Raw genomic sequence first — 14,044 nt, forward strand, 5'->3', positions numbered from 1 at the left:
ATGAATTTTACTTTTGTTTTAAAATATTTTTATTCACCTTAAGAATATTAAGATACCAAAACTTGATATTTTAATCTCTATCATAGGTGTTTAATGAAAAATTTCATATATCTAGAATTAATAAATTCATAGAAAATACTACTCAGTCTCATTTAAAATATGAAATGTGTTAATTAAAAAAATCTATTAATTAAATTTCAAACGGAAAAATTTCATGTATTTATGAATTTTAAATTATAAAATCCATAAAAAAACAATACTTTTTCTCCAATTTACATTATTATATTTAAATAAAAAAAGAATAATAACAATGGCAAAACATTATGAAATTTGAAAAATACTTAGGTGTAATATGCTGAGATAAAATAAATACATTGATAATATATGCAAAATGTAAAAGATATTAATGTAGGATGCAAGATAATTAATTAATACAACACATGCAACATAATTAATTAAATCAAAATGATGCAAAATAATTGATTAATGCAGGATGCAAAATAATTGATTAATGCATAATTAAACGAGGGCCAAATGGATATCAAATAATAATTAACAGTTGAATGCCAAAGTAGGTTTGGCTCAATATGCAAATAAATAATCATACCAAAATGAATATCAAATAATTATAGCCACATATGCATACTGATTAATTAATACATCATGCAAATAATTAGAATGAGGGAGTGAAAATGTCACATACAAGTTGCTAATTAATTAATAGGCCAAATGAAAAATGGTTGTTGCCAAATATTAATTATATCATGCATAATTATTAACATGGATAATATATGGATAGCAGTAATTATTAACGGAGTATGCCATATGGATACATGGATAAAGTAATTAACAAAGACTGTAAAATTGATGCCAATGAAGAATGAGTATTACCAAATACAGGATGTTAATTGATTAATTATGCATAATTATTAAAGCATGTTATATGGACATAAGTAATTAACTGTAAAATGGGTGCCAATAAAGAATGAGTATTACCAAATACAGAAGGCTAATTGATTAATTATGCATAATTATTAAGGCATGTCATATGGATATAAGTAATTAACTGTAAAATGGGTGTCAATGAAGAATGAGTATCCAAATACAAATATATGATGCTAATTAATTAAAAAGAAATTAACACAGAATGGATGCCCAATAATAAAAGAAAATTAACACAGAATGGATGCCCAATAATAAAAGAAAATTAACACAATTGATACCCAACAATTAAAAAGAAATTAACACAGAACAGAATGCTCAATATTTAAAAATAAAAAATAAAAAACTTTAATATAGAATGGAAGGTAGAATGCTCAGTATTAAAAAAAATACAAATAATAAAATTAACATGTCAAATGATGGTAAAATGATGAACACGATGGTTCATAATTAGAAGCAGTATCATCAAACAAGAAAAAAAAATCATCAAACAAGAATAAAAAGAGAAAAAAAAAAAACTTACCAGCAGGTCTGCCCTTAAATGCCAAATGTTATTCCTTTTGATCTTCTTTCACCCTTCACCTCTTTCTAAATCCTCCAATAATAATAAAAAGATCCTCCCCCTTTCCTTTTTCCTCTTTCCTTTTTATAGGGCAAGCTCCATTGTTTTTTTTTAGATCACGAGATGAAGTGCAGACTGCAGAGAAATAGGAAGAAAGTGGGAGAGTGGGAGAAAGTGATAGAGTGGGAGAGTGATGACGAAGAAAAAGGGATGATTGAGAAAAAAATAGGAAGGAAATCAAACCTTTTATTTTTATTTTTATTTTTATTATTTATTTTTATTATTTATTTTTAAATTGTTTTTTTAAAATATAAATTTAAGATTCAAATTCAAATTTAATTTCTTTTTTTTTCTTTTTTCTTTTATAATAAATAAATATAGGACAAAATACGGTATCTACAATAAGTATATATTTTAAAATCCACCAAATACCACAATTTATAGGCAATTTGATAAACATAAGTAAATTAGAATTGATATCTTCTAGACACTTAGTATGGAAGTTGGATGTAGAGAAAAGTGGCAAGTGTGTATAGAGCATATACTAAGGGATATCCAATATTAACAATATTTATAATTGCTAAAATTTGGTAAGACTATATTGTTACAACCCAACTAGATGACTGGACCATAGATGTGGTTGCCTTTTTCCTTACTGGTTTAGGGTTTATTTTAAGTTAAAAGAAAAGAAACAAAAGGAGCAGAAGATGCAAACAACTAAGTTGGTTCCAAAATTATGAAACCAAAACAAAGTACTTTTGTACAATGAGATCTTTCCTTTGAACATTGGTCCAAAGCCACATTTTAAAGCTTTGATCGATCATGATCATGTGGGACAGGGAGCTCCTGTTGCGTCCCTTCTTAGTTATGGGAAGACATTACCACCACTGTGTTGCTCTTTATGTGCAGCCTTTTAGTTGTTAAAATGTTTCTCTACTGTTTTCTTCTTCTTCTTTTTTTTTTTTTTTGGAATTAGATATTTCCTTCCGCTTCTTTTTATATCTATTAATGAAGCTTTTTTCGTCGTCGTACCTCCTTTTTTTTTTTCAAATAGTAAAAGTAAACTTTTTTTATGAAGTTATATTTAAATGGACAACAATGCCATTTGATTAAGGTCTCGTAATATATAATGCATTCAACAATTTAGTGGTTATGGATACAAAATAACAAGTATTTTGTCAATGTTTCTATACAACCACTATGGAGCGAGGATGGAACATTCCATCTCTTAAAACAATGCTAATACAACTAAATCAAGATCAAATTAATATCTTAGTATATAGTTTAACCAACTTATTTTTTATATTCGCATCCTATCCTATCTTACATAATAGTTTATAAGTTTGAACCATTAATTCCAGCCACTTGCAAAATAAATAAATAGATTAGTGTAGTACAAGCACGAGGCATGGTGCTATGGTCCATACTCTCCATATAGCTCAAACTTCCATTAGTTTAAATATATAGATAGATATTCTCAATAAATATTTACATACATATATTTATATGTGCATGTGTATGTATATATATAGATGTGTATTTATATATGCATGTTTTCATATATACTTAATATTCAAAATAATAAAAGTATTAATAAAAATTTGTCCAGATACGATTTTTGTATGTTTCGTGAACATAGTTCTATATTTATATATATAAAAATATTAATTTTCTTCCTTCTATTAAAAGAAAACATAAGTTAAAAGTTGTTTTTACACAACTATATCATTTTTCTTACCCTAATTTGGATGGGATTCAACTTCAGTAATAGAATTATATTCATTTTAACAATTGTATCATTTTATTTAACATAACATGCAGCTACACATAAATATGATTTCTTATATTTATATCTCTAAAAGATACACACCCGTACAGTCCAAATAAACTAGTATACAAAAGTGTGTTTGGAAATGATAGTTGAGGTAGTAATTTTAACACAAAAAAAAAATAGATACAATTGTTTTTGTAAAATAGATTTTTAAACAATCAAATTTATGTTTTGTATCAAACTCTCTTAAAATGGTTTTAATATATTTAGAATTGATTTTTAACTCCACCTAGAATCTATGATGATTACACATAGATCCTAAGCCAACTTACTCAAGAATTAGTTTGAACAATACTAATCCAATGAATTGTTTAATTTTACATAAAATCTAAAGCAATATTTGAAAAAAACTAACACCAAAAGGGCTGAATAAGCACAAACTTTTTAATAATGATATTCTCTTCCCAAAATGTGGAAACTACATTCCTATTTATACTAACAAAAAAAGGAAAATTACATCTGATAAAAAAAATTAAAAAAAACAACTTATAGCACATCTTTTTTGCATATTCTGAATATGACAAAATATGACAAGTAATTAATGATATCAGACGGTTATACTAGAGGGCTATCAAATGGTTATTCTCTTTTAAATTTGTTACTCTTGCGATTTAGAGAATGCTGTGACATGAATCTTATTATCATAAATTTTTTACGAAAAATTCAAAGCCTAAAATTGGACAATTGAAAGTATATGAATTTAGATGTAACAACTATCACAATATAAAGTACAAAATGATTTTTGAACGTACTCAACATTTAGTTATACATAAAATATTTATACTTAATAGTCATTATTGCTTTTAGATACGTTGTCTTAATTTAAGTGTATTTGGTAATTTATTCCGAAAAATAAAAGAAAGTATATTTTGAACGTGATTCATAATTTTGAATTTTTTATAAAAGAAAAATTAGTATACCATTGATAAACTTATTATCTGTGGAATTGTGTTTGACAATGATTAAGTGATCCAATTATCATGATTAAAGTAATTTTTAATTTTATATTTATATATGATGGAGAGATGGTAAGTTTAAGTATATACGGACTCTTAAATTTAAGTTTGAAGGTCAGTAGAATCTTTTATTTGAGAGATTAACTACAAATTATTTGCAAGTGACAGCCAAAATTTTTTAATTGAAGAGTTCCTGATCGGTAGGAAATTTTTAATAATTTAATTTAGTAAAATTACAAAAGATTATCATCCAAATTTTTTTTCAAATTAACTTAACAAGAAGTGAGGTTGAAACCAATTATGAAAAAGTTATAAATTCCTCTCAAATTATTTAATCGAACATTAAAAAAAAACACCAATCAAAAATTTAAATTATTTTCGAACCCAAAAATTTGTAAAAAAAAAAATCACAGTTAAAACTTACCAAAAAAAGTGGCTCAAACAATACTAAAATCAAAGACGCAGCTAGCTGCAAGGAAAAACGGCTCGGGCGGAAGGGGCCTGTTGCTGAGGCTCGGGCAGCAGGGGCGCGACTCACGACTTGGAACAGAGCAGCTTGGCATAAGGCTGTGGCTCACAGCTCGGATGAAAGAACTCGGCTTACACCGTGACGGAAGGGGCTCCGGCTTACGGCTCAAGCTAAATGCGTGCGGTTCACGGCTCAGATGGAAGTGACTTGGCACGGCTCGATGGAAGGGTTTAGCCACGGCTTTTAGGCTTGGCTCAGATGCGTGCTCAACATGTTTAGATTTTTTTTTCAATATTTATATATTATATATCAACCATACATATAAAATTTAACAATAAAATAAAAAAATAGATCTTTACTGAATAATAATTTCCCCAATATATAATATAATTACTGAAGGAAGATATTGAAACTATTTACAAAACAAAATATTATTGGGTAACCCTAAATTAACTTTTGAAACTAAACAAGAAATCTTTCATACCCACACCACATAATTGAATGTGATTTTTCAACCTAAACTCATTGAAATCATGCATAGTTGCGCTCTTTGTCGTCCCAGCTGGAGTTGCACTGTAAATTTTTCTGAATCTCTCACTTTTAGGTTGTTCAGCATCGTGAATCGAGACATCAAATTGAGCATATCTAAGATGCTTGATGGTCACTACTACTTTGATCAAGGTTTTTGTAGCAATAAAATAACCCAGAGTCTTAGTAGTATTAGTTTTCTTTTTGTTCACGAACAAATCTTACTTTGATATCGTTGAATAGGACATCCGACTTTCATTATCTTAAACATTTGTTTCTAAATTTGTTCAAAAGTATAGATTGTTCTGTTTGATGTGAAAGTTGCATTTTTTTGCAAAAAAAAAAAAAAAAAAAATCATCCATCCACGTGTATTCCAAAACCCATACAAAGCCTTCAAACCATTTTATCTCATGGCTTACAGTGGTATTTCAAATCTTCAAATTTTGATTCATAGTGGAAAAAGTAGGCTGTTATTTTTATTAACGATCATACACGTCTATCGATCTATTTAATAAAAAATAAATTTAAGGTAAAAATATTATTTTAAAATAAATTTATGATATGATTGAAACATAGTATTTCAATGCCTATTTGAGTGATTTTTTGAAAGAAAATGGCATTTTTCATCAACCTACTCATTGTGACACCCCTCAACAAAGTGAAATTGTTGAACGAAAAAATAGACATTTACTTGAGGTTGCACTTTAGAACCCCTCTTGAATGTCTTAAAACTAGTTTTCCAACTTGCCACACGTACTCTGATTTACCATTAAAGGTTTTCGGTTGCACTGTATATGTTCACATACCTAGACTTTTTCGATCAAAACTTGATCATAGAGCGGCAAATGACATTTTTTGGGTTATGCCTCAAATAAAAAAAAGGTATAAATGTTTTGATCCTGGGTATGTGTGAGTAAGGACATATCTTTTTTAAAAAGACAACCATAAATTTAATCCCAAATTTTCTTTTAGGTGGAGAAGTAAGATGTAGAAGATAATTTTAAAAAAATCTGATCAGTTCGAGAATGTATACCTGTTATTATTATCTCTAAAATTGAAACCATTATTCATTATAGTTTATAGTTATAGCATAGCTAAATAGGTCTAATTATACTAATAGTCTAAAGTTGCCATTTTTTCACTAATACCCTAATAGATCACAACATTTCATAAAAATTGGGTGAAAATGTCATATACATAGCTTCCACATTTAATCTTATGATTTTTAAAATAAATAAATAAATAAAAATATTGTGTATGAAAAATAATTTAAACATTGAAAATTAAAGAAACATCATAAAAGAAATGTATCGACCAAAAAAAGGGCAATGTTGTAGAATAAATATAAATAAAATTAAATAAAAAATAGGAACATTTTTTAAAATATCAAAATAAATTAATGATATTTTTTTTATCATATACCATATACCATATCAATAACTATCCCAGATAGAATTTGTTGTAGGCCATAAATATTAGTAAAATTTGTTATTTTTGAAAATTCTCTTAAAAAAATATGTTTAGAAAAAATAAATGTAAATCAAATATTAACATAATACACATTAACTAATAACGATAAATATTAATTACAATATATACCATATTGATTGCATAAACGTAAAATTTTTTATTCTATCACTCTAGCATATCAATGATTATCAGTGATAGAATTTGCTTATAAATTATAAATATTTTGTAATATTTGACATTTTAAAATATTTTCCTTAAAAGTATTTGTGACTGAATCTTTAATATAATTAAATGGTAATAATCTAGAAACTTAATTAAGAGAAAATTAAATTTTTTTTAAAAAAATTCATGGTAAAATATCTCTATACATTTATGAAATAAAGATGGTTAATTTAACCATTAACTCTTTCTATAGTTATGCTAATGTCTTTTGACTTGAATAGCCTAAATAGAAATATGTGTATTCTATTTATACATTGGACACAATATTATCATAATTTTTATAAAAGTTTTAATGGGTATGAATTTACATGAATATTGAGCTCAAATCACTAAGCTACCCACAATTTAATATTAGTATTACAAAAAAAAAAACATAAAAAAATGGAGAGATTCCTATTTATAAATATATATAGTCTATAAAAATAATAAAATATATAATATAATATAGATACATAAAGAAATGAAATAAATTAAGAAAATTTATTTCTCCTTCTTCCATGAAATTTTCACCAATATTATTCATATTTACAAATACACTAAATGTCACTACTTATAGACAATTTGACAAGCATAAGGTGGATTACATGACTACTGAAAGTAAGTAAGCCTCTTATAGATATATACTTAAGCCTCTTATAGATATATGGTATAAGTGTTGGATGATTGATAGAAAGACATAAGATTATATGGTCCTAAACAAATGAATGCACATGTACGCTATTATATTTATAATAGTTATGATTTAATTGAGTTGGGTTTGAATAATAATAATAAAAAGAAAAAAAAAGAAGGATACGTGAAAATCATTCTCTCCTCTTTAGTGCATTTAAATAATCACAAATTGTATAAAGAAGTAAGGAAGAAAAAAAGAAATATAAAAATTGTTGAATGCACGTAACCAATGAAATGTATGCTTAAATAATATGAATACATAGGAACTTAGTTTATTATAAATCGTAATCGAAGATAACGAATTTTTTGTTTTTGTGCATTTTGACCATTTCTACTCCGAAAAAATTGGCACCCACTCATCCAATTCCAATATATTTTTTACATTTTCCCAATCTTTCAACATACATAATAAATAAATAAAATTAAAATGGTCATCCTCAACAAATTTCTTTTTCAAGGAGTATACATTTGAAATTCAAACTTCTCTTTATTTTTCTCTAGGATGGTTAGAGGCTTTTGTTGATTTGAATTCTTTCTCAACACGATTAAGATGTCTTATTATGTAAACCTTATTAATCTTGTAAACCCTAAACCCCTAAGTCTTTAGTCATGGTGGAGTCGTTGGATTTTTTTTCCTAAGTTGGTTTGTTGGATTTGTCTATTCGTGTGAACTCTTTTCGTTGGTGTTTGCAATGGGTGAATAGGGTTGTCCATTGTTTGGTGCATATTGCCTTGACTGTTGGGGTTTGTATGAGTTTATTCTTTTTTTCTAGATCTTCTTCAAAGTATGTTGTATTTTGGATGTTGTCTCTTCCATTTTAGGCGAGACGTGTGGCTTTGGTTAGTTCTTTTTGAATGCATATCTATTTTTTTCAAAAAAAATTCTATTTAATCATCGTGATTCAAAATGTTACGCATTTAGTTTTTAAGTTTTGATTTTTGTTCTAATTTAGTCTCTAAATATCAAAATGTTATAATTTTATCCTTAAAATTTGAATTTTGTTTCAATTTCGTTCATGTATTTAAAAATTTTACATTTTTAATCTCATTCATTAAATACTTCCCTACAAATATGGATGTGAATACATTTTTAATCTCATTCACTCGTTAAAGTAGTGGAATTTAATCCATTATAACTTATTTAATTATTTTAAATACATTAACAGCTAAGACCGAAAATAAGTATGAAGTAAAAATTGATGTTAAAAATGTAAATAATAAAATTGTAATGATTTGAAATTCAGTGATTGAAATGAAATAAAAACTAAAAAAACAAAGTGTAGGCTAAATAGAAATTAGAGCAAAAAGAACTAAAAAGGATCCAAATGTATTTATAATATTTATTTATTTGTTATTATTATTGTTATTATTGTATTTATATTATTAATAGAGCTGAACCACGAAGTTGACTTTCTATTGCTTATTAACAAAAAAAAAGTGCAATTGACTTGTACAAATTTGCTTTGATAATGATTTTAATTTTAATAGCATGTTTTTTTTATATATAAATAATAAAGAAAAACGAGTTACTTGTTTACTTTTTTGTTCTAATTCATTTATAAAACGACATTTGTAAATTTTGTTTCCAAATTTTAGATGAACAAAACTTATGGTTTCTTTCCTTTTCTTTTTCTTTTTCCCAGACAAAAATTATGGATTTGTTTTATTAATATATTAGATCTAAAATTAAATCTATTTCGAATGAAATTTAAAAATTAAAAAGTTTATTGAATACAAAACTGAGAGTTCCAAATACTTACTACAATAAATTAATAGTAGGAACAGTTAACATTTGTTTTTGATGGGTTTTATTTTATTTTGTTTTTGGCCGTAAAATTAGTGCGCAAATTAGTTGGAATAGATAGAAAACTTATTTGCATAATTATGCCCAAACATCACAACAAGAAACAACAAAAACCGTTTCTAACTTTCTTCACTTATCAAATGGTTGAATTATTCCTTAACTAATTTATGGTTTTAATAGGAACTATTTTAATTTTTATTGAATTATTATTTTAAACGATAAAAATGTTAAAAATATTCACAGCTATAATAAAATGTGATAGTCATTTATTAGTATCTATAAGTTATAGGTGAGAGTTTTGAAATAGTGTTGATGATTATAGTTAAACGTGGAGTAGAAATAATACGCATTTAGTAATTAATTTTTCTATAAAAAAAGGATAGTTGGTGAGAATTTATTTTTTTATAGAATTTGGGTAAGAATGTATGATAGTAAAAGGAGGGTGAATAATATAATTAATTTAAAAAGAAAAAGAAAAAGAAGTTACGAAATGGATGTAGATAATTAGAGGAAGGAGAGGTTTGAGATAGAAGTAGATGAAGGGAAAGGAAGAAACGTGAAGAACAAGTGGAGTGGAGGGGCACATGGAATTCGAATAACAACGCCTAACAAAGTCAAGATAATGTGAAAGGCTAAAGGAAAGAGAGACGAATTTGATGTGATGTCTAAACTTTCATTTATATTCAATTCTATTTCCAACATTACCACATTAAATAATACCACTATTATCAAAAACTTAATTTGTAATTTTAAATTATTTATAAAATCAAATTTTAAATTTCTAATACTAAAATAATTACAAACATTAATGTTTATTCTGTAAACTGTTAAAATTTCAAAATTAATATTTTAATTTTTAAGGTTGGAGAAATAGTTATAAATGGTTTTTAAAATTACTTAAATCGTTAGATAGTTAATGAAAACATAATGTGATTGTTAAATATGTTTACTCCACTTGTTGATTTGACAAATATGATTACTAAATAGATAATGTATCTTTATAAACATGAGGACAGTGATTAAATAATTAGACATAATTAATTAATTAATTTAAATTTAATTGAGATAGGATTGGATTAAAAGATTGAATTGGAGATAATTAAAGAATTAATTTAAAAATGTGTACAAAGGTAATGTTATAATAGAATTATGAGCAACTATAGGGTTGGAGTCCTCATAGACTCTACCACACATTTCACAAGATTCTCTCTCTAAAAATACTTACAAAAAAATTCAAAGTCATTTCATTTATTCTTTTAGGTTTCTACAAACTTGATTTTTGGCAGAATCATAAGCAAGGAAGATCCTGTGAAAATAGAAGATTTAAGGAGACCAACAGTTTTAACAGAGTTTTTGCTGCAGTTGTGGGTTCCCAAAACCATGTTGCTTTAATTTTTCTTAATTGTCTCAACAATCTTAATTATCAAATAACACCATCCAAGTTCAATACACTTTTACTTATTTTAAAATTAATTAATAGATATTAACTATTATATATATATATAGGGTAGAACTTAAAATAAAATTTGTGTTAAAACGTATAAATATTGAAACATACAAACTACATTAAAACAAAATTTATATTCTAAAAATAACACGGTAACCTTTTGAATATTAATTATTGACTAAATTGAAATTAAACTTAAAACTTATAAATTAAATTTTTTAAATTAAATTTACTTCAAAATCAATTTTAATGATGTGATAATTGTATCTAGAAATTTTAATTAATTTTTAGCAATGAAAGATGGGTTCTTGGGTTGATTTTTGAAGGTAACACGTGCTTTTTAAAAATATGTTTTCTTGGGAAAAAATCTCCTACCAATACAACATGAAATATGCATAAAAATAACAAAGAAATCAAACTAAAGCAATAAAACTGAGACACATCAAAATTAGCCTACAAAAACAACAAACTAAAATCACAATTTACAAATCACACACAAATCAATCCCCAAGTTCAAACAATAGAGCACTCTTTTCAAACATTAATAATAGTTATAATATTTTATCAAAATCCAATAAATTTAACCATTTTAAAATCATCTTCAGACAGGCATGTAGTTATGATAACACCTATACTAATATTACATATCAAACTTTTACAAATTAGGATATGACATATTGTTACACAATTTTAAATAACTCAAAATGATAGTTTTTTTTAAGGGCATATAAGGAAGTGTAAGTTTCAGCCTAAAAGTGTGGAGGTATGAAGGGATATAGAAAGAGAAATATGGATTGGTATTTGGATAGGGTAGGAAGTGATTGTGAAATTCCAAGTTGGAGTAGAACTGACACCATATGGATCAATCTTCATCTTCAATCTTCCATCTCGAACCACTCCAATCTTTTTATCTTTTCACTGAATGTTGGAGTGTAATCAAAGTCCTGCATTCATTAGATTAGAAGATGATCTTAATTACATAATTAAGTGAAGACTACAATTTCTAGTGGTATGCAATTTTTAGTGAATAAAAACAAGGTTACAAGGACCAGTTATGTCTAAAATGAAATGTGTACACAATCAAATATATGTTAGAGATATATTGATATTATTGTGATCGTATTTTAATTATTTATATATTTCTGAATAATATAAGACAATGTAATTTAATTTTTATTAAATTTAATTAATGGAAAAATAATAATAATAAACTTATTGAATAAAGAATAAAAATGAGATTAACGATGGTTTCAAGAGAACCTAATTCAAATATTCCTTTCATGAAATATTGATTTCCAAATGGATTGTTGGTCCTACAAATTAACTTTATTATTCTACTTTAGTGAACATCTTCAATCATAATAATTTGTTCCTTTTCTCATTGATTCCATTTTGTTCTGTTGAAGTAAATACTAAAAATGTAAATCTTCAATTTGGAATCAAATATTCTCCTAGCATATTAGTTTTTTAAAAATTAACAACTTTATCTAATAATAATACATCAACTTTCTTTTTATATATAATAGATCTATAAACATTTTAAAATACTGAATAGATCCATGATTCATAAAATAAAATATTCAAAATATAAAGACCAAGGGTTAGAGGTTAAATTAAAAAATTTGAAAGTCAAGAACGAGCATAAACTCATTGTTGTTCCTTTTGATACTGCTTTTTCCTTTATGATAGCCATTTCCCACTCTGTTTCGAAAATTGGTCCATATTATATTATCTGTCATTGATGTTCTTTAATAGTTACACAATACAAAATAATGACTTCAGTACATTTCTTTATGTTCACTTTGCATTATTGGTATGACTTTTTATTTTATAATTCATCATGTGATAAATACATTCCATTAAACTAAACTTATGTTACTATTAATTATATACGGATCAAAATCTCCAATCTGATGAACTATTCAATTTTTAGATTAAATTACTTTTTAAGCTTGGTGCTACTTCTACGTATAACATTAAATCACTCGTTTGGGAAAGAAAAACATATATAATAAATGGAGAAAAAAATTTATCTTTAAATTTTAGTACATTCATTTTGTAACAATTTAGTCTTATGCATTTTAATTTTGTAACAATTATTTAGTCTCAACTTTAACGCCGTTTAGGTTTTGTATATTTATAACAATTTAGTTTTTAAAATTTAAAAAAATCTTCATCAAAATTGGAGGTCAAAATTGTGACATAAATTTTTGTATTTTGTAATATAAATTTAAAAATCTAATTAGCTTATTAGTTTATTTATACGATAAATTTCACTAAATCATGACAATAATTTAAATAGAAACTAAACCATTATAAATTTTAAAATACAGAACGTGTACATGCAACATATATATTAAATTAAAAAATACTAAAAGCTTATGAAACTTATACAAAATTACATGATTTGTGATTTCAACAAGAATTCAAAGGTTAGGCAACCTAATTATAGACAAAATAAAAGAACATAGTGTTGTAATTGGCCTACATGCCCTTAACAAATCCCACAACCCCCCAACACTTGCATTATTATTCAACTAAAGCCAACACATATCCAAAATACACATCCATATACCCATCTATCTATATAAATTAAAGAAAAATATTTATAAGTATGCATAATAATAGCATATTATAAATATTTTAAAGAAAATAGTTAAATTAAAATTCATATTAATTATTGGGTATCCTAATAATATGGTTTATTTGTATACTTATTTATTACAATAATGACCATAGGTATTAAGAAGAAGAATATGATGAAGAGCTCTTCCTAAAAGTAAAGAAAAGTTAGAAAAGGAAAAAAATGATTGCCGTGTGAAAGCGATGGTTCGACTTGGTCCACAACCCACGGAAATTCATCTTTCCCAATTTGCCCCTCCCGTCCCCTTGACGTGTCCTGCAATCCAAACTTCCCTAGCCACAATAAAAATTTTAATTCCTAAATTGGCCCTCTCCTCCTTATTCTTTTTCTATTTTCAAAAACAAAAATAAGTTAAAAATGATCACTCAATATTCTAAACTTAAATTTAAAATTTATTTTATGAAGTAAATAGTTTGATTTTTTTTTCTTTTAATCCAAATTTAATTTATTTTATGTAAGTTTGTTTCCTTTATACTTTGAAATATACACTTTTTTT

The sequence above is a fragment of the Cucumis sativus genome, chromosome 1 (assembly GCF_000004075.3).
Source record: "Cucumis sativus cultivar 9930 chromosome 1, Cucumber_9930_V3, whole genome shotgun sequence".
Classification (NCBI taxonomy): Eukaryota; Viridiplantae; Streptophyta; class Magnoliopsida; order Cucurbitales; family Cucurbitaceae; genus Cucumis; species Cucumis sativus.